General features: G+C 41.0%; 1 protein-coding gene across 4 annotated transcripts in view; it reads right to left on the reverse strand.

Annotated features, from left to right (window-relative positions):
* The window catches only part of Tex36 (testis expressed 36), a 40,252-nt gene extending 16,546 nt beyond the window's left edge, over positions 1-23,706 (reverse strand). Inside the window, exons 1-2 of one of the 4 annotated variants that reach the window (XR_010046271.1) lie at positions 23,141-23,706; positions 8,576-8,912 (exon numbers count right to left, since the gene is read on the reverse strand). The gene's annotated coding sequence lies outside the window, so the exon portion shown is untranslated. Of the gene's footprint in view, positions 1-8,575; positions 8,913-11,098 lie in introns of those variants that run through there. The other 3 variants (XR_010046274.1, XR_010046273.1, XR_010046272.1) reach the window with 3 other exon arrangements.
* Position 23,707: the final 1 nt, after the last annotated feature.

Here is a 23,707-nt window from a genome sequence, read left to right on the forward strand (position 1 = left end):
GATAACTGGAAGAATTGGTCACTCCAAGTAGTAGTGCTGGGCTGGGGATGTGGCTCAATGGTAGAGCTCTTGCCTAGTATTTTCAAGGCTCTGGGTTAAAGGCCCAGCACCAGAGAGAGAGAAAGAGAGAGTGAGAGAGCGAGCGCTGGCACTTAGCCAACTGTACTAGATTCATACAGTGATGAATACGTCCAGTGCGTACTGTCACTGTCTTCATGGAGAAGGCTGTCTATTGGGGAGAATCTGGTACACAGTAATTGGTTATAACTGTGAGAGGTACAGGAGCTTATGACAAGGTAATGCAAATGAAACTGAAAAGTGATGAGAAGATGAAGAATGATTTAGAGTGCAGTGAAGAGGGAGAGAACATTGCAGGCAGCTGGAGACCTGATGCTGGAGGAGCATAGGTCGGTCACTCAAGAAATCAGGAGGAGGCCAGGGTGGGTTTGAGGCCATGGAGAAGGGAATGGGTTCGAGCAGAGGCTGGAGGGAGAACAACAAGGTAGCTCATCCATGTAGTCCCAGAGCTTTGGACAGGCACCTTGTCCTCTGTGACCTTGACCAGCTGACTATTGTCAACAGGAGGCAAAAGTGCAGGAAATAAGTAACAATACAACAACAAAATAGTTGATCTTTGGCCTTTGGAAGAAAAAGCATCTTTTCTTTTTCAGGGTGAGAAATAAAGCTCACTCTGAAACTCAGCAGACGTGTTGTGTTTAGCTTTTTTTTAAATTCTGAAGAAAAGACAGGTGGAAATATCTCATTCTCTCTGTTTCTCTGCTTAAAGGACTTTTAAGCCTGTTTCTCCTTCTGGGTTCCAGTGCTTCCATGAAGACGTTATGCTACTGTTTCACCCCCTGGAAAGACAGCTGCTTTTGTCCTTGCAGTTTGAATGGGACAGTCCTCCAAAAACCCAGAATAAAAGACAGCAGTAATTACATGTGTGGTTCAAAACGAAGAGCTCCAAAATGGAAAACAGCAGCCTCCAGAATCGTAAAGCAAACAGCAAAATAAATATCTACTTTTTAGCTAAAGAGAAAATAATAGCGCGTGTCTCCGGATCTGCCAGAGGAGTTGAGAGAGAGAGACAAGAGAGACAGACAGACGCACAGAGACACAGACAGAAAAGAGAGGCAGGGCTGCTAACAAAGAAATATTTTTTAAAACCTCCTCCATTCTCTTATTTGGTACTATAAAACATAATGGAGATTTCATCAAGTTGGCAGGAAATTGCAAGCTAATAAAAGAACCTTGTTACAAAGATAATAAGAAGAGAAAGTCATAAAAAACAGACTTGGGCTGAATTCTGGCTTTAGGCCTCCCTCTCTCCAGCTCTACAGGGATCCAGGGTTCATCAACTCAGTTAATCGTGTAGATGACCACCAATTTGTCCTCTCATGCTTTTGTTCTTTCTTCACATGCCAGGACATTTTTACCCAGAGGGTGTGCCTGGAAAGGCAAACAGGAAACATAAATGGCCTTAAGTCTTACCATGTTGCCGTCTACACACAAGTCATTTGCTTATTTAACTAAGTAAACAATCACCTGGTGGAGAACCAGAGAGGGGCTTCTATCAAGACAACCTAGATACATTCCATGCTGATTTGTTCCTGGTGGCTGGCTTTCAGCTCTCCACACTGCTCACCCCCTGCCTCCACCACATCTTGTCACCAGAATCTTGACTGCCTGTTTTTTCTTCCTTCCCTCTGATGTTTGATTTGGCTGGGAAGGACGGAACACTGCTCAAAGTATGTAGCTTGGCTCAAGCTGCATCGGTATTAGTTGAAAATGTATCAAGAATGCAGAATCTCAAAACTTTCTCTACATCTCCTAAATTGAAATCTGCATTTTAACAAGATTCCAGGCAATTCTCATGCACGTTAAAATTTGAGAAATGCTCTCTTACCGAGTAAGTAAAAAAGCTCACCTTTGCCCTATATGAATTCCATGTTTCCTCAGTTCCAAGCAAAGGACAGTAGATTGAGAGAGTTGGCGCCTTTGGTCAACCTTGTACCTGCAGATACCCACTGAAGCCTGGACCTTCCTGCTGCCCTGAACTGGACAGTAACCACTAGACTTTTAAAGATTTGTAATCCAAAGTCAGAGGCTAAAAGAGTGGGTTGGCATCATTTTTACCTAGGTTTTACATCAGGAACCCAAAGCAGAGAGCCTAATGTGGACATAAGGGAGTGGATACCAAGATCCCCTGGCGAGTCCTGAGACACACGCTATTTCTCTGCCTAGTTACATAAACATGCTGCAGAGTGGTTGTCTTAATGTTTAATTTAGGTTGCTGCCCCATTGATTCCACAGTGACTCAGGCAAATGAGAGTAAACCAAATTCACGGTTTTGCCATGCCACGGTCCAGTCAATCTGATTGTACAAAAATGACCACATAAGGGTTGCGCGCCTAATTAAGCACTTAGTCAATATCCCTCTCCCTCTGGACTGAGTCATTTGCTTTATCCACTGCAGGAACAAGATCAAGCTGGGCAGTGAATGTAGGTAATTCATGCAGGAAGAACTCATTTAAGGTGAGGGTAGACTGGTTGGAATTAGCTATTTTAGACAGCAGAGAGAAAGGATGATCCCTACTCTGATGATTTCAGTATTTCTTTACAAACAGTGAGAAATCAAAACACTGAGCACACATATGGGAGAATCCTGTAGGGGTAGCAATCCAATGAAGAGGTGTTTGGCTGGACATGAGAAGTTCAGCTATTTGGGAACAGGCTGTGTCATTGGTATGCGTGAATCTTACTGCTGGTGTGATTTTTTAAAAGTAATTTGATGCATCTAATTGTTCTGTGGTAAGATAAGATCACTCCATTTTATCTGAAGTCACAAGACAGCTTATTGACTGCACTGTCTTACTGGTGCAGCACATAATAGCGTTGTTAGGGGGAAATGTCAGCGAAGGCAGTGGAGTGTGGAAAAACATGAAATCAAATTTCTCACATGACAATAGCTTGAATATCTGCTGGGCTTTTGCTCCCACCAAATATGGTCGAGCATTCTTTGCAGGCTGATTTGATCAGCTATGGTACAGCATTTGTCCAGCCAACCTCACCCGCAACTACACATTTTAACGACTCCCTACTCTTCTTCCTCCCAGGAAGGGGTCTGGACGTTCTTCCCCACATTTTACCAGTTCTTTTTCCCCAGAGAAATCATTTGCATAACATCCTTAGCGTCTAAGACTTCATTTTGTAGCCTTTCATCAACCATCTGCTAGGGTAGAAGCATCCATAAGACATCTTCCTTTACTGGCATAATTAAAAGAGATTCTCTCCTTTCGAATGTTGTGTTACATTTACATTCAAAGTTATTTTGCTCTCTCTTTGCCCTTGCCCTCAAGGAATTGTGGGAATTCAAGTTAATAGGCTTTTAATGGTTCTGTGATAACTGTGATTATAAACTGTGAATCAGATCAGGGGGAGCATCCAAGTTCAGGGGAATTTCATGCAAAGATACCACCATGGCTTTTGATGCTTGGTAGAGATTGGTTTTCAGTGTTCAGATACCAACATCCTTTAAAAAAAAAATCAAAGGCACCTCATTTGCTCTGCAATTGCTTTGATAACAATTTTAAAGCATTTAACTATACATTCTCCTTTTGATATGTTAGCAGTATTTAGAAACACATCCTGTTGCTAAAAATTAAATTTCAAAGTCTACAATTGTATTTCCTGCTTCCTTTTAAAGGGGAAGATGCTGGTTTATTTAAAACACATGCAACATGTTGGGGACACACACACACACACACACACACACACACACACATCCCGCCTTCAACCTTTCACTGCCAAATATTTAGAAGTAAATTTTTACTGTGTTCTCTGAACATATAATTACTGCTTTGAGGCTAGTTAATGAAAATATATTTTTCTTTGAAACATGTTGGCTCTACTAAATGAGTCTGTCCTTGTGAGTCCATAGATGAATCGATTGTGTGCCTCCTTGAAAAAAAGAAGCATTCTGATCATTGTTGCCAGATGTCTCAAAAAAGCCTGCCAAGCTGGGGCTAGAAACACAGACTTAAAATAGTAGGCACGTAATTGAACCACCAACCAATTAAAGTCTGTGGAGCAAATTAACTCTTGCTCACATTGGCCGAAGGAGCTGGAACTTTTGTATAGCTAACCTAGGAACATTCCTTTAAGCTTCTCCTTCTTCAGTCAGTTATTGCTGGCATCTGAAATGACCATAAAAAGGGTCATCTCTCTTTTTAAAAAAAACTGCCTGCCTCAAACATCTCCACTGACTTTCAAGGAGCACCCCTATGGCCATCCCTGGAGACCAGGCCATTGTCAAGTCAAAATAACTCCTGCGGTTGGAATAGTTCCAAGTGGCAAAGCCTTTAAAGAGAATAACTTGCTCTCAGGTAGGCGAGTCCTTTCATGCTGGCCCTCTTGAGTCTCAAGAGAAGGAACGCTAAGGGATGGAACACACAATACCATCTTCTTCTCTGTCTCAAGGCAGACATTCCTTCACCTTGATTTGATGTTAAGACACTTTTGAACAAAAACCAGAAGGCAAGTGAGAACCCTGAAGGTGAGTTCATCTGTAAGGAGCAAAGAGCATCATAGCAGGAAGTCCCGCCTAGTGAGGTTGGCTCTCAGCAGCACCTGTCCATAGGCAGCCAGGACCACTTGATTCATTGCTTGATGGTACAGCCAGGATCAACATGAGAACCAGGAATTAAGAAATTACTATTGACAACAAGGAGTAAAATGTAGTAACAGTTCCCCAAAAGCCTTAAAAAAATCCTTATTTTATGATCTGGAAATTCTACCTCTGAAAATTTACCCCAAGAAAATACTCATGTATTTGCATAAAGATTTATCCCTACACACACTCATCACAGTATTTGTTAAGGGAGAAATTTAAACATAACATAAATGCAATTGAACCCAATTCAGGAATGAAAAATATGGAAGAATAGCACAGAAAAAATGTATAGATGTTTAATAAAAAGAAAGGTGAATACATATAATGATCCTATCTTATAAAAATATATACATAGGCTAGAAGTATAAGATTACACAAATATTTTAGAAGCTTCTGTTTCCTTCACTGGACTTTTCTAAATTTCCATAATGAGTGTATATTGCTGTTGTTGTCAGAAACAAAATTTAAATTTTTTCTTAAAAAAGAAAGCATGACAAGCCAAGTGTGTGGTCATACCTATTAATCTCAGCACTCTAAGAGGCTGAGGCATGAGGATTATAAATTTGAGCCAGGCCTGGGCAACTTGTCAACTTAGCAAAATCCTATACCCTCAACAAAATGTTTTTGAGATGGGGTCTTGTTATGTAGTCCAAGCTGGCCTTAAACTCTAGGTGATCTCCTTCCTCAGCCTTCCAAGTGCTGAGACTACAAGTGTGTGCCACCATACCCAGCCCCCCGCCCTTTTTTTTTAAAGGATGTGCTGTAGCTTAGTGCAGAGACCCTGGGTCAGTCTCCCAAGTCCGGGAGAAAAGGCATAGCCAAACAAAGTAATGTGTAACCAATGTCTTGCATCTATCCGAGATCAAGACAAGAAGGATATGTAACTAAATTACAACATCTACTGAATCAGTGATGTCTGCTAACACCAGAGGACCAGACTGACTGTATATCAAATCATGAATTGCATGTGTTCCAGAAAAGTATTCTACAGGCAATCCTCTAAATCGCATTAGGTGCTGATGAGAGGTGGCTCCTGTTCTACAGGGTTCGCAGCCTAAGAAATGCACTGACAGTTTTGCTGAAGCATTGTCACTCAACTCTTGGAGCAGGCAAAGATACTGTCCTTGGAACTGTCATGTCAGCTCCTTAGAGTCCCCATTAGTAGCCCTTGCATTACGGGAAGTGAACTCACATAAAGCCCCAGATCTGCTGAGACATGACACTTGGCCTTATCCCAGACTCTGAAGAGGAAAACCTTGTGGTCCAACAATGAAAAATAACAAATAACAAAGCTCCAAGTTCCAGTAAAATCCCCGATAAGATCTTTAAGCAGAATGTCTGGGGTGTGCTAAATTATCTTTATGGGTTCTTCTAAATACAAATGTGAAAATTTCAAAGCCTCTACCCTTAGGAATCAAAAAAGTATAGATAGTGTCAATTTGGGAAAATATTTTTTAAAAAACTTTTGTGGAATAATTTTTTTAGTATCCACTACTAATTTTTATAGTAGTAGGAATATAGCTTGATAGATTCTACCTCAAATGAGTTAGAATAGGACCCAAAGGCCATGGCTATGGAATCAGGGCCAGTGTTTAGTGTTTAAGGGTCAGTCATGGGTGGGGGGGGCAGAAATGGAGGTAGGAGCTGTAGAGGAGGGTATTTGGGGTTTGAGTTTCAGCATCCATCCCTCCCTCCATGATAACTCCCATCTCCTCCTCATCCCCATTGTCACTCTATATGGGTTAGAGGGAATTAATTGTGCCCAATGCTGCAACACTAGCCAATCAGAGCATTACATTCCCCTGTAAATGTTTGGTTCTGGAATGATCACTGACCCACATCAGGGCAAATTAGAAGCATTCCAAAACTCTTACTTGAGCAGCAAAATAATCTCGATCTTTTCTGACTAATCTGAATCTAAATGCACCAGGACTGGCATTTCTACAGCCACTTTTCCACATCTAAGTGTCGATCACAAGGCCAACTTGTAGAAATGATATGCTAGAAAGCCAGGGGGACTTGGGTTTTGGTGGCATGGGCTGAACCTGCACCAGAAACCACCACTACCCCTGAACTTTCAGCACATGGGTCAGTAAGACTTCTTTCTCTTCAAAGAGTAGGCAGCTAGAGAGAGAAGCTGGGAAAGAAGGAAGGCACAGATTGCTTCGTGGATAGGACGGGAGAATAGAGGGAAAGAAAAAAGTCTTCCCCTCAGAATCAGAGAACCTGACCTATGGTCTGGCCAAAGCCTCAAGGCCAAGGACATTTCCCTCTCCTCACCACGACTCTGCCTGGCCCCTGCTTGTCCACCACTACTGAGTGTGTCTCCAAAAACCCTTGTCTTCTGCAGATTGGAGTCTCCTGGTATTGACTCTCTCCAAGAACAATACTAGTAGGAAGCTGAGGCCGCACGCAGCTGGAAGGAGAGAAGAAATTCCAACTCCCTGTACCTCAAAAGCACTCTACATTCCTGATTCCAACCCCAGCCCACCCACTTTAGGTTTGAACTCAGTCCAAAATATCAAGTGCTTTTTCTTGGAAAGGATTTCTTTAGAAAAATTCTGGGGCCTTCACAACAGCCCCACTGTCCTATGATTTTAGCTTTTCTTCTAGCAGGCAGTCACAGATGCTTGCCCCAAGGCTGGAGCAAATCCTTGTTGTCCAAAGTGAAGTCTCCTTCTTGTTCGTAGCATGGATTCATTTGTTACCCACAGGGCTTAGTTTCCTCCTTTAAGTTATAATGGGCAGGGTAAGGAAATTATGATGAAGACTTCAAAGGAATAATGGCAAAAATCTCACCAATCTCATTTCAACAGTAAAGTTGGTAAATTCCATATTTAATTTATTTGCTTTAATACTCATAGGCATATTTTCTATTTAAAAATAGGCATTTTCATCTTGCATCATTGTTGACTGTGTTTTCTGGATTTTAGTGCACTTGGACTCTTGATCTGGAAAATTGTCAACTTCTGGTCTAACACAATGTCCAGTTAAAGGCATACCCAGAATTAACTGTAAACTGTTCTCCGTGTCATACTGGGAAGCAAAAGCCACCTGGATGCTAATGTTTCATTATTTCTCTGGACAGCAGGAATTTTTTTTTTTTTCAGCAGTTAGGAAGCACTGGGCAAGGCCATCTGGGATGCCCCTCAGGGACATTATTTATTGTCCTATGAGTAAGAGCACAATCTTTAGTGATAGCCAGTCTGGCTTGCACCCTGGGAGTGCTGTTAATTAGATATTCTGTCTTGGACAAGTTATTTAACCTCTTCAGTCCTCTCATCTGTGAAATGGGGATGATAATAGTGCCACATGGGAACACAGTGGCAGCTGAAGCAGAGGGAGAAGGGAGCCTAGGAAATCAGAAAACAGCAGCAAAGCACTGGAAATAGCTCTGGAAGTCTATACTGAAATGCAGGTCTAAGGCATCAAAGGAGGCTGCGTAGAGATCAATTCCCTCCACACAGTCAAGAGGAGTTCACCAGGAGAGCACCTGATTCCCAGCACTGTTCTTCCTTGACTCCTACAGGTCCTGACCTCAACTTGGACACTGCCTTCAGCTCTCATTTTCTGCTCTGCTCAGACATGAGGTCCCTTGCAGCTGAGTTGGTGTCTGTTCTTCTGATGGCTTTTGGGGGATAGGGTAGGAAGTGCAGCTGGGTGGTATGTAGTTGGGGAAATGTTTATGAGAGGTACTATATAGAAGGGGTCTCAAACACCAAACTGCGAGCCTAGAAGGCTCAAAGGTAAATATGCATTCTTTATACCTCTGCTAATGGGAAGCCTTGTTGCAGTCTGAGTTCAGGTCTCCCAAGAAAAACCACAAGCAATGATGAACTCTTTAATAAGGTTCCAGTCACAGGCCAAAGATCAAGTTTCACTGAACCAGAGTGAAGAAACGAGTGACAGTTAAACATCATCTTTATTGGTACGCAGACTGTAATCAGCTCTCCACAAGGTCATCTTGGAACACTAAGGACAGTCCCGACACCTCCTGGCTCTCCTCAGTAATGGACGGAAGCAATGGTGCAGATAATCTGGCCAAATGGCGGATAATTCAAAAGCCATTTCTATTTGGCCTTGGGAGAAGTGTCTGTGTTCAAACTGAGTGTGGGTCTCTGTGAGCCTCATTGCCAGGCTGGCAGTATGGAGAGGTCTGGTCACTGCATGACATCCAGCTGCACTTGAGGGCAGGAGTCTCCTGGCCAGCAGTAGCAGGGGCAGTGGGCACAGCTGGAAACTGACAATGAGGAAGGAGGTTCAGGAAGTGCTACTCCATTTGCCCCTTTTTTAGTCCATTCTCACCCTTCTCAGCCCTGGGTTCAATCCCCAGTATGGTAGAAGTGAGGGCGGGGGTGGGGAGGATAGCATTAACATTTATACAGTGACCCCTGTGTGCTATACATACATTGCATAAATGCTCGCTGAATTTCCATGTCAATGCTATGATCCACAGCTTGCAGGGGGAACCAGAGATACACAGAGGTGGAATGGATTCATCTCAGGCAAGCTGCCCCAGTCATCCCCACCCTTAATTACTCTTTTATTGCCTCTTGAGCACATATAATGCAGGTATGAAAGTAAAAAAAACTTTAAAAATGTGCTTTACTGAACATGCTTGTGTGAGAGTATCAGGCTTCTAGAAGCAAAATAACCTCACTTTTTATTTAAAAAAAATAAAACATGACATTTGATTCATTATGTAGGCATAAAAATGATTAGAATAACATGCTAATATTGCCATTATACTCACATTATGAAATTGAAGCACAGAAGCAAAAATGACTTTTCTACTTATGCGTAATTTTTATCAAATGTCCCTGTTTTTCCAGCCCCTTCTAATTCCTCCCCTCACCCCTTCAGTATAGTAATCATCACAGTGATGATACCTGTGGAATAAAAGGTAAGAAAACAAACACTGCTTCCTTTAAGAGAGAGCAGGACATAATTTTGCAGTTGAAAAAAACATGTTCAAATATTATTTTTACAGCGAAAATAGTTACATCACAATTTTAAATTACATTCCCATTTGAAATAGAGTCAATTTGCACCACCTACTGGAATATACAGCTCTTTATAGTCACAGGTTAAAAGTATAAAGCCGTTTTTAAGACTTTAGAGTTACATTTTTAGTTATCTGTAAGAGGCCAGCCCTTTGACATGTTGGAAATGCAAGATGCTAATTTCTTCAGGGAGCATTTTCTAAAACAAGCTCCCTTTAGGTGCCAAATTTAATCATCTTACTAAATTAACAAATCGTACAAAAATAAAATGATTAAGCCAAATATATCAACCAAAGAGATAAAAATGTAAATTAGAAGCAAAAATGAAATCAATACACATTATCGGTTGCTAAATCACTACTAAAAAAAAAAACAGGATTCAAGCAGACAACTGGAAAATGACAGGAAACATAAGCAAACAGGATAATAAACAGAACATAACACAACATTAATTAGAAAAAGAACTCACCCAATGAAAATTTGATAGTGTTTATATCTAAAGTAATAATCATTGTCATGCCTTAATTACAGCCTAAACATCAACACACAAAGTGTTCGTATTTGAGCATCTCTGACATTTTAAAGGCAACCTCAACAAAATCTTTACTTTTCCTGACAAACTATTCTAAGCAATAAATTTCTGAATAGTAGCAACACTTATTATTGTATATTTGACAGAGATTTGTTAAAAAAATCTACTGTTCTAGACAAAATGATTTTAGAAGCCTAAACATTACACTTTAATTTCTTGAAACCTATTATGCTGTTTCACTTATTTTATGTGTATTTTGTCTGAAAATTGATTTTATTTTTACATGTCAACTAAATTAAATGTCAAGTAAATTAACTGAGGCATAAAATATGCTGGCAAGATATATTTACAAATACACATGACAAAATGTTGTGTGAGTAACAAGAATCTGATTTAAACTCATAGGCACACAAAGATCCTGAGTAACAGCAACCACATCATCTATAATCTCTGATGTCACAGGGGATTTGTGTATGACAAGCCTATTTACAATAAAAAATGTTATATGCAAGATTGGTAGAAGGTTTTCTATTCTCATTTCAGCCCACTGCTTATAGAATTTCATCTTTAAAATTCTCATCTGAAAAGTCTGGCTTCTTTTACTTCTGCCAGATTAGCAGGCAGTCTTTCTCCAGATATCACCTCCAGGGCTTCATTCACCAAATGAGTGGATATGACTCTCGCACATTTTAAATCTGCAGCCCCAATCTCTTTTTATAGCTCCGGTCATCCTCTCTCAGCATCTCTAGCTCATTCATCCCATTCAGCTCAACCACATATCCGTGTTACCTACTTTCCCATCATTCCTAATCCAATCTCTCCCCCAAGTCCTGGCCATGGGAATTTCTAAGTCTCCTTGGGCCCTGTCTGCCTCCTCCCATCTCCACTTACCAATCTAGAGGTCTGGGCTACCTTCATTTACTCTGCCATGGGGCTCCTTGGTGAAAGCATTTCACAGCAGACAAACCTTCTCAAGAAGGACCATAAAGCCTTTCCTGGTTTGGTGCTCACCTCCTGCCTAGCAAAACTTCGTACACCTGTGATGCCACATACTTAGGCCTGAGCCTCATCTCCATGTCTTAGTACTTCATTCTGGTGAACTCCCTTCTGCTGCTGGAATTTTACCCATGCTTTTGTCACTGCTAGAACTCTCTTGTCTTCCATTCTTTGCATAGTTACCTCCTCCTGACTGGATCAACTTTGCAAGCTGAGATTTTAGAGGGCATTTATTTAAAATTTCTGGGCCCCACAAGACTACTTTTACTTGCCTTTGTATGCTCAGTACATAGTCACCTGCATAGAAAAATGAGGAATGATTTACTCAGATCATAGCTAAAAGAGGACCATCCCTACTCTGGTTCTTTCTGGCCACAACCCACATCCTAGGGTGAAGAGATGGACTCATGATAAGTGCCAGGGAGCATAGAAAGGAATAACCATTATAACAATAGGAGAATAGAACATTATGTTATCTAATAGTTTCCAAAGGAAAGCTGCTATAAAAGTGTATTTACCAAGAAAAGAAAATAGAACATATTATATTTAACAATTCACTTATCTATAAAAATTTTTGATATTTAGGCACATGTTATGTGGGTCTCCATATGTATATAATCCTCTCCAGGCCTTATGAATGTTAGCACAGGGTTTCATATTTACCTAGGAATAAACTCATACTGTTGCTTGATACCAACATAATTCCCTATACCCCTTCTGAAATCTGAGTTCAAAACAGAAGTGACTCTTAAAGCAACAGAGCTACAAATATTTTTGACTAATTTTGTTAACAAATGTGATATGGGAGGAGAGACAGGAATGAACCATTAGACTCATTCAGTACTGAAAATGTTCCAAAATCACTATGTAACACCAAAGTACTAAAGATTATATTGTTCAGGTAGTGGGACAATGAATTTTCTTGGCTTTTCACATTTTGTTAGTGTTTTAGTTTTCTTTTATAAACGTGCTTACATTATTTTTTTTGAAAAATTTATTCTCTTATTCTTTTGAAAAATCATGTTACGAATCTGTTTCATTTACAAAATGTGAACACTTTACCAGTGCTTCTCAGCTTCTATGCTACCCCTCATATGACAGCAATGGTAGGAATTTTCTGCCCATGTATTTACTTCACCAGCAAGGCCCAAATTTTCTATTTCAGAATGCGGTAGAAAGGGACTGTGGGTTCAGTTACATGGTAACAAGCTTCACATGCACCTTTAGGAGAATGTGTTGTGCGGTTAGTGTACCCAGACTGTCCTGCAGTGGGGCAGCTGCTAGGTTTATTATCCTGATGCTCAATTTTCACTGAGGCCCCTTGGTTTCCTAAAGTTTCTAAATTGTGATCTGGATCTCCTTTCTAACAACCATGCTTCTACAATTAGTTTTGCATTTCTTTGCTTCAAAATGAGAAGTGTCTAGTTATTAAGTTAGGAGGAGCCTCATTGCCTATTTCTTCCAACCTTGATGCCTCTTGCACAGTGTGCGCCAGCATTCTAGATGGCTCTCCTGCCTCCCCACCCCCCAACTGCCATTCCCACTTTCACACTTCAGTGTTTTTCCTTTGTATCCCTTGCCCTGCTGCCCTGATGCCCTGTCTCTTTGCTTTGCCATCTCTCAGGGTATCAGACTCAATAGCACTTCCTAATCATCCTCCATTCAGAGGGATCACATCTCGCCTTTCATGATTCAGTACTTGCTATTGAGCTTATACATTGCCTGGCCTAAAAGTCAGGGATCATAACTTAATGATATCATCAATCCAACACTGCACCTAAAACTTAAGTAACTGTTGAACAACTTAATTAACTGTTGAACAAATAAATTAAGCACATCTTATTGGTCAGTCCCAACATTTATCCCCAAACCAATCAAGAATTCCGAGAGATCTGTGTCTTTTCCTGATCAACCCAACAGGCTGACTGATGACAATGACTGACAGGACTGAAGAGCATGACCAGAAGAAATGCAATCAGGGGAGGAGGTTAGATTCAATATAATCAACAAGGAGCTAATTTCCATAATGAAGAACAGAGGTAGGTGGATAACTATGGAAAGAAGGATGCCAATGGACACATGGGTGTTTATTTTACTGTTCTACTTAGGTTTGTATTTGAAATGCTTTGTGATGACAAGATTTGAAGAAAGTAAAAAGAGAAGAAGCAGCTGATTCACAGACCCTGAGGAGGTCTCAGGGAGAGGTTTTGGGAAGGACCCATAAATATGGGTCTCCTGCTCTTGCGCTACCCTCTTTTCTGGCAACATTCTTGGTTTCCAAGCACTCTAACCCTATTTATTTATATGGACTGCTGACACTCAGTAACACAACCCTGGGTTTGCTCCATGTCCTAGAACAGTCCCAGGTGAGCATGACAGCCTGTAAGAACTTGACTCTATTTCAACTAATCCAGGTGGCAAACCCCTTGTGGCATCCTCTGGGACAGAAAGTCCCTTTGATGTCTTTGTGTGTGACCACACAAAGCTGGGTCTCCCCTGTCTCTGAGAAGAATCTGCCTACAGGTCACAGGAGCCACCTTGGTAGAAATTTCTCCATTCTGAATGCCTCCTCATGACAGTGGAGGCCAGCACAGATTGTCCTCTGCCCAGAGCAGATGCATTCTAAATGACTTCTCAGAGTCTTCCTCCAGCCACTCTCCCATAGGTCTCTGCAATCAGATAATCAACATTCATTTCAGCCAAGATGCACAAAGCATGCTATTGATTCCATACTCAGGTTTTGCTGAAGCAATTCATAATACGCATGCCCATTAGATACAACCATTTTTGTGGATAGAGAAGCCAGAGATCTCTGAGGAAAGAACACACGGTTCTCTTCCTACTCTATGCAGCATGTATCTATCCTATCTGCAGACCACTGAAAGAATATTTGTAATGTAGATGAGGTCAGTCCTTTCGTCCAATGTTGACAGACAAGAGGAAGATTCCAGGGAGAAATGCCACAGCAGCAAATGAATATAAATGATGCTTTTATACCTTGTGCTTATAAAATGGCTTTTGTGCTAGAATCTCAAAGCTCTCCAGGAAGCAAGCTTTGACTGACACTTTCACTGAGGGTAAATGTGAATGGTCAGAGTTTCCTAAGTCATTTTTGATAGGAACAAATGTCCAGGACTTTTAAAATGCAATATACTTGGCTTCTGGGGAGTAAACAAAAGTGTACAGATGGATAATGACATCTGTGGATTCTGGCTCCATTTCTTAAAGAGAGACAAAATGTAAATAAATATGCAAAAAACTGTCACATGTAAATAACACTCATGGTTCATCCAGTGGTTACTAGATGGCTCAGCATTCACAAGCAATGGATTCTATTACTGAATATCTTGTGACTATATGACACAGAAAGTAAAAGACATCTCTTCAATGCCAAGGGGGAAGACAAGTATTATGGAAATGTTTAGGGAAAAAAAGATTCAGGCATTGGCTTTGAGACTTGAGGCTTTGCACTATGCGATGCTTTCCTTTTGCTTTCTCAGTTGAAAGCCTCTTTGTAGATAGGTAAACAATTCATATAGGTCTGCAAAGGCCACACCCTTAACTGGAAAGGCAGAGGGGATTCACAGTGTGTCTGACTGTGAGACTGATTGGAACTCATTGGAGAATTCTTCCCTTCTTGTCCTCAGCTTATGACACATGTGCAGTGTGAGCAGTGGTTTGGGGTGCAGTCATCAAAATGCCTACAGAGCAGATGTTAGTAACTTTGAACTGGTTTCTAGAACTCATTTAGGGTATTAATCAGCCTCAGAGGATAAAACTCAAAGACACTGAGAACACTGCTGTATGAAAGCAATATGTAACAGGGAACAGCCTACCCTAACATAACACGTATTCGGAAAGCCAATGCCAAGAGCTTGTAACAGAATCTGAGTTCATCAGGTATCTAAAACACAGAGTCCTTCAAATGCAAATTCTCTTCTTAAATGATGTTATTAAGTAGGGGCTGGGGATTTAGCTCAGCGGCATAAGCACCTGCCTCGCAAGCGCGGTCGTGAGTTCGATCCCCGGTATGGATAAAAAAAAAAGTGCTATTAAGCTACCAAACAACAATGAAATAATTATCAGGTAGTAGTGAATAAAATATCAACTGTGCAAAAGTGTCTTGTTCTTAAACCGCTAAGTTGTACACTCAAACTTGTACTCAAATTAAAGTGTAAACCAAAATGTAGCTTATTAACGAACTGTTCTTGACTGAAACAGCAGCTAGCATTTGGTTGTTGGTACCACAGTATGTGTAAAACAGTCTTTCTAAAAGCAGTAGTCTCTAAACTTCTGAAATCTCTCATTATTATTAATATCATTTCTGAGCATGACTTCTTAATATCTGCCTATTTATTTATACATGGCTTATTATTACTAGTACATTGACATAAAATTTAAAAATTTTTAACATAAACAATATTTAAAACACTTTTATTTATTGACTACAAATTATTTCCACTCCTGCCAATGTTTTCTTAAAACAATAGCAGAGTGGTTGAATAGATTTCTTTAATTTTTGAGAACCCAAATTGAAAACTTTGTTATATAATACTCTAGATCCTCCTCCTTCTGAGTGAGCTTTATTTTAAAGTTTAGTTTTAAGCCGGGTGTGGAGGTATACTTCTGCACTCAGGAAGCTGAGGCAGGAGGACTGTTGCAAATTTGAGACCAGCCTAGGCTACAAAATGAGCGTAAGGCCAGCCTAAACCACTTATCAAGACCCTGTCTCAAAAAGACAAAAATAAACAAACAAGCATAGTTTTAATGGCTGTCATCATTTAACAGATCTCACATAGTGGACTACTTGCAGGAATTACACAGTCCCAGGTTTTGTCAAATTAAAATGCTTATTTCTGCTGTAGCACATATCATGCCAAGGTTCTAACTGAAATGTAGTTGATTACATTTCCACCTTCTTTGAAGTCCATCAGTCATTCTTAAACAGTGTCAAAGAATAAGACTGAGAAATTTATTCAATTGTTTTACATGCCATGTGTTTACTTGTACGTGAGGAAGAAAGGGCAGTAAACTGTTGTCATGGAACAAAAATAAAAGCAGGATGTGTAACAGGAGATGGGGAAAGATCTATTGGCTGCCCTGGAAGAGTGGGTCTTGCAGGCATATTTTGGGAGTAAACAAGTAAATTGGCACCTATAGAGGAGAGTGGTCTGGGTGTTCTGAGTATAGTATCAAAGAATACAATTAAGTGTAGTGAGATTTTTTAGAAACTCTGGCAGTGCAGCTGGCATCCCTTCCCTTAGCATGCCACCCTAACCAAGCCAGGGTTGCACCACTGTCCTGCTATGAACTCCTCCGTATGTTTAAAACTCCAATTCTCCATTGAGAAGATTTCTCACAGAGGTGAGGAATTTCACTCTGTAAGTTTAGTATACAGACATGAGTTATTATATGTAATACATATATTTTGGGGCAACAAAAATCACAATGTAACAAAGGCATATTCTCAAAGATGTACCCTTCATAAGATCAGATTGTTTTCAGAATCAAATAATTTCTCCTTCATTGTTAAAACATCAATTTTGTCTGGAAAGGAACAGATTGTTTTTATGAAACTATCTTAAGTAGCATCCTAATGTCAACTGGTCATCACTAACAAGATAAGAAAATGTAAAAATACTATTTTTAAAAAGTAGCCCAAATTTAAACATAAGAACACTTTGTAATGCTTTGGAACTAAGGATGTGTGACCTCTGTGTGGTTCATGAGGTAATCAAGGTTACTCCTCATCTTGGTACAAAAATCCAAAAGGATGCTCCTAAAGGCCTTTTCTTGTCACCAGATTTAACCCTCTGAATGGTGTCTGATAGGCTATTCACACCACTTTTGCTTAGGCAAACTCTAACCAAAGTTCTCCTTTGAGGAACATTGGTTTTCCCTGTCTCACTGATGCACATTTGGCCATGATGTTCTGTATTTGATAAAAAAGAAAAGAAGAAAAAAAGTAGCAGTGATGCCTGTCACTTCTGACCCAAAGCTTTAGAGTAGGGTTTACAGTGCCCATTGCCACTACTGTCATAGTGTTCCAGCTCAAGGCCACTTCATCAGCTACGGTCCCTGTGTTGTAGTCAGCTTCCCATTACTGTGACAAAATACCTGAAGAAACGTTTATTTTGGCTCAGAGATTTCAGTATATGGTTGGCTGGCTCCACTGTTGCTGGGCTATTGGTGTAAGGCATGGCAGAGGTCAAACTACTCACCTCTTGGTAGTTAGGAAGCAGAGGTGAGAGGGCACAGAACTAGAGAGAAAAAGGTCAGGACAAGGTTTATAGTCCCCAGTTATATTTTTATGACCTATTCCCTTAAAATTGGCCCTGTCTCCTAAATTTCCATCATCTCCCAATAAAACCATCAACTTATGAATCCATCAGTGGATTAACCCATTGAGATTAGAGTCTTCATAATCAAATCAGCTTCTAAAAGGCCCTCAACTGGCAACCAATCCCTCAGTGCATGACTTCTGGAGGACATTTTACATCCACACCGTAGTAGTCCTGAAAAACAGCATGAACCAGTGTGTTTCAAATGTGGCATGGTACATACGTATGCTAAACATTTGGAACATTCTCACCTTCAATTTTTTTTACTGTTGAACTGAAATTCAAATTTAACTTATTGTCTAAATTTTATTTGGCAGCCTGCCTTGTAAGCCAGTGACATTTGGGGATCCCCATTTCTTTTAATTAAATATCCAGTGGGAAGGGCATGGGTGAATTCATATAGTAGGTGTCATGGGAGCTCATCTTTGCCCTTATTTTAAAAAGATATAGTTCTTCCTGTATCCAGTGGACTGTCTTGGAGACCACTGTCCTAAGGTCAAGGTCCTCAGAAATGAATGACCTCATCAAAAATGCAGAGTCCTTTGTAGTATTCCAGAGGTACTGATTTAGAATCTGGTGACAACTGAAAGGCCTATTCTCTTAACAGATGATTATGAAACAAATTAAAAATCCATTGGCCTATGTCTGCAATTTGTTTCCTGAAAGCTACCTAAATAGGAGACCTGAACACTAGTATTGGCTTTGCTATTAATTAGCTTTGTACGTAGTTCAATAAGTCTACTGTTTTCTCCTTTATGGACTACATCATTTTCTTCTCAAGAGGGAGACTGCTTCTGGTCACCTCAAATCCTTCTTCCAGCTCTGAGTCCAGGGTCAGGAGTTATAAACTCAACAATCTTGCAAGGTCCAGCAAGTAAATGAATAAGGCTAGTTGGATATAAAACTCTAGGTCCTGAACGGGACCATGGTAAACCAAAAAACACATGCCCCAAATGTGCCCAGGGCATAGAAGGTTTTGGAGTTTGGCCTTCTCCACCAGAAGAACAGAAAATGTACTACACACTCCTATTTTTGGCAATATCCCTAACGTACATCTGCTTTTCACATTGTTGTCTTACCGTGAAAGATTTTTAAAAGGACTTCTAACTTTGCTTTGGAAAATACTGAGCACACAAATAATGACATGAATTAACAATTGACTGGGAATTTTCAGAAATCATCCTGCATGCTGAGAGGAATTCCGCAAACTGAGAAAGTCTGACCTACAAATTGTTTTAGAAAGAAACAAACTGTACATCAATACTAACTTTAATAATTAATGACATTGACACTACAATATTTTGGAGTTACTTCATTACACATTGTTAGCTTTGATTTTGCAAATAAAAATATTTTGGAGTCAACAACATTGTTTTACGCCTCAAACATTTTGATAAGCGTTTTAAAAGCCTGTCAGCACTAGTCATTTTTCCTACATTGCCTAAGGGCTAAAACAGTTCTGTCGGCTGGAGCTGAGCCTGATGCTGGTGAAATAGAGATGATCAGACAGAACGCTCACCTTTGAGGAGCTCATAGACAGTGAGGGAGGCAAAGACAAACAGGTAATTTTTCTATAATGTGACAAGTGCTGGGATAAAGCCATACAAGTGATGGGAACAAAGGAAAGGACCCAGAGGGATAAGCAGGGAAAGATGTCAAGAGAGACTTGTTAGAGATGACACCTGAGATGAATCTTGCAGACAGGCGGGAGTGAGTCGAGTAAGAAAGGCAGGGTATTCTAGGCAGAGATGTACCAGCTAATGTGGAGCTGTGATCAGGTTGTTGGAGAAGCACATTAGAGGCAGCTCATTCATTTATTCAACAAGTGTGTTAAGCAACGAGGGCATCAGGCACTGAGGAGGCAGGTAAACATGTGAGAACTCTGAGCATAAGAGACAGGATCACTGTCCAGGGGAGAGCAGGCTGGGAATGATGAAGTCTATCATCCCCACTAGGGGGCTGAAAACTAGGGCCAGGGACAGGCATTCAATGGAACAATGCAAAAAGGAACACAGCTAGGCATGGTGACACACACCCATAATTCCAACACTCTGGAGGCTGAGGCAGGAGGATCATTGCAAGTTCAAGGCTAGATTGGGATGCATAGTGAGGTGGAGGTCAGCAGACTATATAGCGAGACCCTGTCTCAAAAAGAACAGACGAACAAAACCAGAACAGAAATTCATGTTTTAAAATTTAAAATTGTGGAAGGAATGATCTATGTTTTCCCACATTTCCGTCATTTATATTAAAAACAATATATTTTTTTAAAAAAACAGCATGTAAAAGCAATTGGATATGAAAAAAATCAAAAAGCCCTTAGGGCTGAAGGAATGTATGAACTCTGTGTAAGCCCAGTTTCTCCAGAACTCAGGGGTCAGTCTAGGTCCTGTGTGACTGCTGGCGACCAGACCCTACCAGGTTCCCTCCACAAGTAGCTTCTGGGGGCCGGGGTACCAGGCTGCTGCCTTTGGTTCTGGGATCCTCTAGCAGCCACGGCCCTCTTCCTGGTTCTGGTTCACTCTTCCTTGCCATTTTACCAGTTGTTCTCTACAGAGGTCCCTTTCCCATCCTCATCACAGGTCAGGGAGGTTTATATTTGTAATCCCATGGAGAAGTCATTGTAAATCTATTGCGCTAATTCCAATCTACCACTTTTAGTGTCATCCAAGGTGAGAATAAAGACATTAACACATACATAGTTACCGGGAGCAAAGGGGGTCCTAAATCCAGCCAAGACAGTGGTTCACTGGAACAAAGACCATGACCCAGGATCCCACCTGGATTTTATTAATTCTCCATGAGTGGAATGGTTCAGGGATGAGTGACAGTGAGGGTGGAAGAAACACATGACTACTGTGAGCTGGGTTATGTAGGAGGCCTGAGACAAATGCAGAAAAAGAGTAATCTGCGTAACATAGCTGAGGCAGCATTTAATATTTTGGGGTCGAGCGAAGTCTTTTTTGCTCTGGGAAATCATAGCCTCTTTCTCGAGGCTCCCAGCCTACAACATGGAGCACAGTTCTCCATCTAGCCCGGCTCAACCATATTTTTCTGGCAGCTACTGGGTGGGGGGAACAGCAACTGTCAAGGACGACACATCAGTACCTCAGCTCGCACAGTTTACACTGTTTAAAGCCAACTGAAGAGACAAAGAAATAGCCTAGCCAGCTCTGTACATATCAACACATAGGGATATGGCCAAGTACATCCAAAAATATAGGTGTTCTTCTTTCAAGGGGAGTTCTCTGGGTGGTTCTCCACAGTTCCCAACACATGTGCTCACTAAACATCATCAGCAAGCATCCAGGGACTCACTTCTCAAGAGGCATCCTCAAAGAAATCCCTTCTTGCAGAGATAGGTAGATCATACAATGAGACAAACTTTAAAGATTATGTATGTGCAAAAGCTGAATAAAACTATACTTAATTTTAAAAATCAGAAAGAAAAAATAGGAAAATAAGGAAAACTAAAAAGCAAATGTTTATTCACTTCATCTTACTGTTAGAGGCAGCTGAGCTAGTTAGAAATATTATAGGCAGTCAGACAGGGCTAGGCCCTCAGAGAAGCCAGCACAGAGGACCACATGTCTGATGACCTTGGAGGGGACACACACCTCTTGCTGTGGGCCAGATCTCAAAAAGAAAGCAAAACAAATGCAACCACACCCTAAGTATAAACTTTAGGGATTAGGTATGGATCACCTTGAGAAGCCAGGAGCCACCTTCTCACCCCTCTACAGGAAGAGCGACTGATCCTTAAGAATGCTGGCTTGCTACATGATTTGCTTCCCCTTTGGACAATTCTACCTGAACAATTAATCTGATTGGTTCATCACAGTTCTATCCCACCTTATGCCCAGCTGCCTTGTGAGTTCCTAGTTTTCCCCACTTTAGAGCGGCCTCATGGTTATACTCTAGAAAAATCCCTAGAAAATGTAGACTCTTTGGCAATCCACTCGGGACTCCCGTCTCTAACAACTTTTTTTCCCTCAAATATTTCTGCTCTTAAAAAAAATACTTCTGCTCTTAGCCTCCGTTGTTCCTAAAATTCATTTTTCTATTTTAAAGAACACCAACTCATACTGGACATATAGTAGGTTGGGAATTTTATTCCCCTATATCATTATTACTCAGAGATTGCTTTTTGTTGACAAAAAAAAAGAGACACGCTCCTAAGATCAGGATCACAGTGTACATTAGCTTTGAAAATAAAAATTCATTTATTAACATAATATGATGAAAATGTAAATTCTTTTGAATATTGCAAAATAAGTTAATGGTTGCATAGTTTATCATGAAACAAAAATAAGTTTTAACCATCCTCCTTATTGTTTTAAAATTGTGTTCAATTTTTTACTAAGCCAATAACATATAACTTGAAAAAATCAAAAAGAATGGGATGCACAGTATAAACATAAAAACCAAAAACAGTACTTGTTAAAATATCTACAGAATACACTATTATCAAACTCAATGTTGAATTTAATCCATAAAATTTTTTGGTACATTTGAAAAAAAGTGTGTAAATTGGGCTTGCTGATGACACAAAGATTTATAAAGATGCCTACCACTGGCTGTTGGAAACCACAAATTCACAAGGGCTAATTTTGTACACTTCCCTCAGGGATAAATGGAGGATTGGGATTAATGATTATCACCCTTTTAAGATTTCCCCTTAACGCTTTAGGTAAGGGCCATCCTCTCCCACACCCACTAAGAGTAAACTAAAACCATTAAGATTAAAAAACACTCCAGGGCAAGATCCTTCTTAGCATAAAATCATCCCAAATTACCAGTTGCCCACTGAGCCATAGACCTCTGAATTTTCCACTATTCCCTCCTGACATTGCTTGGGGTGTCTTGGTCCTTCTATCCCCTCTTCATGTATTATTAAATTTGTCTGCTTGTTATTTCATCCTTTCACCCATACAGGAAGTTGGGGGTTGAGAGTTGGCGAGTTATCAGAGCCAAATACAGATTACAAACTAAGATAGCCCTATAACTGCCAAGGCAAAATTAACTTTTTAAAATCTTTGATTTTCTTTTGTCTTTTTTGTCTTGAGACAAGGTCTCACTATGCGGTTCAGGCTGGCCTTGGGCTCACTTAGTAGCCCAGGCTGGTCTCGAACTTTCACATGATTCTCCTGCCTCAGTCTCCCAAGCACTGGGATTTCAGGAGTGCGCCACCACGCCCGGATAAAATTTTTAATTTCTTAACGAAATCTTTATCACATACTATAAATTCCATGAGGGCCGGGCGTGGTGGCTCATGCCCTTAATCCCAGCACTTGGGAGGCTGAGGCAGGAGGATCGTTGGGAGTTTGAGACCAGCCTGGGCTACAAAGTGAGCTCAAGGCCAGCCTGAACTGCATAGTGAGACCCTGTCTCAAAAAGCCAAAAAAAAAAAAAAAAAAAAAAAAAAAATCATGAGGAATACAGCTGCGTTCAGTGGTTTCAGTTGCTACTAGGTTTAGTCAGATCATAGTAAAGAGCTGGAGAGGCTCCGCACCCTGGCTCTTTCTGTCCCCTCGCTAGTCAAAGCACTGACAGCATCTCCTGGGAGCCCTCGAGAACTAAAGACGCTCAGATCTACCTCACCAGACGTACTGGACCAGAATGTGTGCGCTGACAAGATCACTAGCTGTTTCCCACGCTCGTAGAGATCCGAGAAGCCCCTGCACCGCCGGGATGCCTCGGGCAAGGTCGCTTAGTCGCGGGCAGACGCTCCAGGAGCACCGAAGCGGCAAACCCTCCGCGGAGGTGCTGCCTCCTCGGACAGGCCACACGCTTTAACCGCGAGGGACCCGCTGTGCGCACCCAATTCCAACACTCAAGCATTGTGATGCAAAGAGACTTTGCCCAGGCAGGGCAGCCTGTCGGGCTGTGCTTCCTGCCTTTCTGGGCCTCGCTGCGCCCGTGCGTCAAAGTGGACACTGACGACTAGGGAAGGAGTGCTGACGTCACTAATAGAACGGGGATGACTGATGACGTTGCAAGCATGCCTTCTCCCACGCAAAGAGCAGCTCCCAGACTTTGAATTTCTCTCAGACTCCGGTCTCCTCAACTGTCGACAAAGACAGACAGCGTTTAAAGAAAGCAGCCTTGAATACAGATATCGCGAGAAAGTCTACCCAAGTAGCTCTGAAGAGCGCAGGCGCAC

Source organism: Cavia porcellus, unplaced genomic scaffold (genome assembly GCF_034190915.1).
Source record: "Cavia porcellus strain 051 isolate PalLab524CR breed Dunkin Hartley unplaced genomic scaffold, mCavPor4.1 scaffold_2, whole genome shotgun sequence".
NCBI classification, from domain to species: Eukaryota; Metazoa; Chordata; class Mammalia; order Rodentia; family Caviidae; genus Cavia; species Cavia porcellus.